We start from the raw sequence: 4,915 nt of genomic DNA, 5'->3' as shown, positions 1-4,915 counted from the left end.
TGTGTGTGTGTGTGTGTGTGTGTGTGTGTGTGTGTGTGTGTGTGTGTGTGTGTGTGTGTGTGTGTGTGTGCCCCTGATCATCCACAGGATCAACAACTCACAGTGTGTATGTGTGTGTGTGTTTTGTCCTCCACTGCAGCTGGTTGTGCTGAGGCAGTTTTTCCTATTCTAATGAATGTAGTTTAGCTGGTTAGGTGCTGGGTCCAGGATGCTTTCTTGGGCTTGCTGTGCCTGAATGCAGTGCATAGACAGATGATGTATTGGAACCATCACATCAAGGAGTCGCTCATATGAGCTGGGGATGCCGAGCTCGGCGTTGCCTACTGTCTCTTGTGATGGTGGGGGTTGGCAGGGGGGAGTGCTGAAGGGGTGGGCTTGGACGAGGCTGTATTTTCTTTGGGGAATTGCGTGTTTCAGCAGTATGGATATTGCAGGCAGTGGCAGAAGGAATAAACAGACTTTCTCTTCCACCCCACCCCCCACCTCCTCAACCCCCCATTTTCTTCAGGGATGGGCCTGTTCACAGAAGCGGTTCTGTGACTGATGTTTGCCTGTGTTATGCGTCTATTTATTTGTTTGGCAAACAAATGCATTATTAACAAGCCACTGCCACATGTTATCCTCTCAGTGTATTCTCCGTTTGCATCAGTGTCGCTCTATTCAAGTGCAAATTAGCTAGGTCACTGCACGATTGTAATAACAAAGCCTAAGTGAAACGTCTGACTCAACAGGATGTGCGACTTATATTAAACATACATAGATTTGATGTCGTTTTGCGGTTTAAAGTTAAATATTTGAGGGGGGGAAAGAGTAATGCAATAGGTGAAAGTGCTCCTCTGTTGCAGAGCACACAGGTGGTCTTATGTTTCATGGTGGTTTATGTCTCCATGCTTGGAATGACAAAATGTGTCAGTTACTGTGGCCCATGAAATTAGAAGGGCTCATTTGAAGGGGGGAACCTATGAAAAGAGCATTTTAATATGATCTAAAGAGGTATGGACCATTAAAACTGGTGATAAATCCTGACATTCAGTATGCATTTCCTTTTAACTCGCAGTCACATTAGATATTAGATTGAGTGGGCCCCTAAGCGTCATTTCAGACCCAAAAGGAACTGCCTGTAGGTTTGCCTGGGAACAGCTTGAATAAAAATAATGCTGTGAAAGGCTTATTCGCACTCACAATCACACTTAAGGCAATTTCACCCATAACAGGGACTAGGACTGGGAGAAAATGAGTCTAAGGCAAAAGACACCTTTTCTGAAGGTTTTTTTCCCCTCTCATGCATACCAATGTATTTAACTCATCTGCAATCAAAAGGAAAGGTTGAAAATCTTGTTAGGGTCTCTCTCCTTTGGCATTAGGAGTCTAGAGGAAGGTACAAAGCACGTCCACGCACAGGCGGCCATTGGAGGAGAATAGAAGAATGAGATATAGAAATTCAGGAAACGCCCAAAACACAAACACTTGGCTTCATTGGTAAAAAATACTGACTTCTTGGCTGATATCTGTTTTGTTGTGCTGCTCTCTTTGGCTTTCTCATAACAGAAGTGAATCAAAGTGGTGAACTCCAGTGCTGCTTAACCATAGGTTGGAATTCAAGATGGGTCAGGAAGACATTTCTTAAAGGTCTCACTGTGGGCCAACAGCATCAAAATGTTTTCTTGACTTCGGTTCTCAGAAAAAGAAAAGGAGATGTTGGATCTGAAAAAGAAAGCTTTGCTCAGCAGTGGAAAAGAAGAAGCTTCAGTTGAGGTTAAACTTAGTTTCCAATATGTGCTTTTATCAGATTGTGAATGCACAAGTGAAAATACTTTTGGAGGTAAAAGCATACATGTATGTGTAACAGTTTAGTTAATTTAGTAATAAAAATGAAAACTGCTGTATTATATGCTGTTGTTGATGCACAAGGAAACATATCAGCATCATGATATCAATAAATAAAGAGCCGACATCAGCTTGTGCTACACGCAAGGTTAGGGCAGGATTTTTTTTCCCATCAAGCAAGAGCAAGGTCTAATATTTACAAAATTTTCAGTGAAACACTTCAAGAGTTTTAATCGGTGGAGCTTTCGTGCAACGAGAAAAGGAAGAGGTTGGCCTTCGTTTTGTTTGCACAAATGACGCGTAATTATTTTCTTGTTACCTCGGTAAAAATGAATAAATAAATAAAAAATAGAGAGAAGATGACATTTTACCTGCCAACTATCATCCTTGTTAAGACTGAACAAATCACCCACTGAAGATATGCAAAGGCAGTGTAATTAAATGTTTAGAGACTACAAGAGGAGCTGAAATGAAAGCCGTCTTGATCTTCAGAGGACAGCTTTCAAATCAGCCCCCAAACAACTTTAATTCTTATTTCTAAAACGATTTTAATGTTGTTTTCCCTACAGTGGATTGAAGATTTGTTTAGATGTTTCCAAATAGGAAGCCACTTTGTTCAAGGCTGAATGAGCAGTGACACGCGTGCATGTGTGTGCGTGTGTCGGTGTGGATGCATGTTCAGAATGGTTATAAGTGTAAATGTGTGTTTTGTAAGTGGGAGTTCTCTAAAACAACCTCATTAAGGAATAACTGACATGAGTCTATTACATAATTTAAATTCAAATGCATGTACGGCTGCACCTCCCTCACGTCGATGGGCCCGCGGTGCAGCCCGCCTATGATCTTACAGCAGATGCATGTATCTCAGAGTCATACAAATGAGAGGACCAGCCCTCATGAGGAGGATTTTTTTAGGAGACTATAGAAAAAAAAAAGTTCCTATGAGTTCTTGGCTTTTGCATTTATCTATAGTTTTTATTTATTTATCTGTGTATAGCTGCTAAGCACAGTAAAATGCCATCTGTGCCTCAATAAAAACATTCTCAAGTCTGTTTTACAATTAGAGTGGACGAATTGTGAGCTTATACTCTTTGACAGTGTGGGTGACTCTGTATTTACTGCTACAAACAAACAAACGCAAAAAAAATCCTGTTAGGATGACTAATATTTAGCAATAACGGCAGCATTATGGTATCATTTACACTCTGTTGTGCCTAATAAGTTGCAAACAGCTTTACTCGCCAAGGAGTTCAACAAATATATCCACGCTTTAATAATCCCATCTATGGAAGTTGTGTTATTTACATGAAAGAAGTGATTTAGTCTAACTTATTTGATTGCGTGCAATAATCTTGAAAAGGTTTTATTTTTCATGTCTTGTTTGCTACGTGCTCAATGGCTATCTTAATTATCTAAGGGGATCATTTGGATGCAGATTTCTCATTCCAGTATGGGCACAATTAGTACTTTATAGGCCAGTTTAATACACTCTCCAAAATCACAATGATTTGCTGGCACTTTCTGCCGTTTGTGCAGTCCTATTGCTGGCATCAGCTGCTCATCAGCAGGTCTTTATCTTTGTTCTCAGCTGTTGTGTTCTGTTATAAACACAATGAAGGTATATTAAAAAAAATAAGACCAAAGCAGATATCCGTGCGGTAGAAGCAACCAAGTGAACAAAAAAAGGTTCCCAGCTGCTCACGTGTACGATATTGTCAATTATACATGCAAATGTTTTCCAGCAGCTGTTGGTGTTCATTTTTAACCCTCAGCTGCACAAACAGTTAGTTTTATGTTTTCTTCTCTGTGTGTTTGACAGAGAACAATGGTGTTGTGTTAATATGTTTCTACGAGCCCAGGATGGTCTTAAACTGCTACAAATTGGCTCACAACTCTTCTGGCAGGTTTTGTACAGTACTCGTAACTGTTTTTTCTGCCAATGTCATGCTGGCTTTGTGCTAAATTGACATTTCCTCAGCACAATGACTTTCACCGTAAGGGTGAGGATCAGATTTATGATGCTCAACCAATCAGACAGTCTTCACCGAGGCTCGTAAGAACTTTGTTTATTCTAAAGTCTAGAAAAAATAGCGGTGAATGAGAGATTTATTAAGCTTTGCAACCTAAATTGAGAGCACTTTAAGCTTGACTGGAAAAAAGCAATACAGATTTGTCCTACAAATATTGGAATTTTTGCTAGAGTAGTTTCTGGCATAACCAACTTTACCGACCTTTACCTAGGACAAGAAATAAAAGACTTCTTTAGATGTCAACAGGTGTGACATTTAGTTAGGTTAAGTAACTACTCCTTTGTGTTTTTCTTTACAAATCTCCTCCAACACTCCTCCTTCTCTACAGACACACTGTATCCAAGCACACCAAGTAGCAGCTTCCATAATCAAAGGTGTGTATTTACTCTGTGCTGGGCTGCATCCACAGAGTTAACACTCCAAAGTCTATAATGCAAAAAAGGCCCTCAGAACTTAAAAAGAGGGCCACATTTGCCAAATTAGCCATTAGGTTTAGAGACTTTTATGTTAAAGACTTTAGAGGAAAAACATTGCTGGACTTTGAATATTAAAGACTCAAGAAAACTTGCAGATTCCCACATTGTTAAAACAGGGATGAGTTTCTCTGTAGCGCTTTTGCTTTTGCTCAATTCACATCTGTATTGTCCCCAAAGTGTTATCTCTAAGTGGCACAGACTTAACAAGGAAACATCAGGCTTTCACCTTGGTCCACCTCATTTACTGTAAACCACAGAAACAGCAGGTTTCCTCTCGTGTTTTTGTGCATTTGCTATATGTTTTCCCACAGGATGTTTTTTTAGTCTTTTTCAGACTATATGCATGGTAAAATATTTCTGCGTTTGTTGAATACATTATCACTGGCCCAGGGGAAAAGCGTGATATTTTTTTTCTTAAGTGTAGTATCTGATAAGGGGATAGCTTTAAACAAAACAAAAAAATATTAATTTAAAAAATGAGCAAATATTTGCTCTTGGCACTGCTCTTTTTCTTCTTCTTTAATTTGTACGAGTCATGCAGTTCATCTTGACTCAGGTGTGGCCTTCCTAGACTGGGAAGGG

This window comes from Pundamilia nyererei, unplaced genomic scaffold (genome assembly GCF_000239375.1).
Source record: "Pundamilia nyererei isolate P.nyererei 1_Seehausen unplaced genomic scaffold, PunNye1.0 scaffold00007, whole genome shotgun sequence".
NCBI classification, from domain to species: domain Eukaryota; kingdom Metazoa; phylum Chordata; class Actinopteri; order Cichliformes; family Cichlidae; genus Pundamilia; species Pundamilia nyererei.
The sequence above is the reverse complement of the archived record's forward strand: the minus strand, read 5'-3'. Positions refer to the sequence as shown.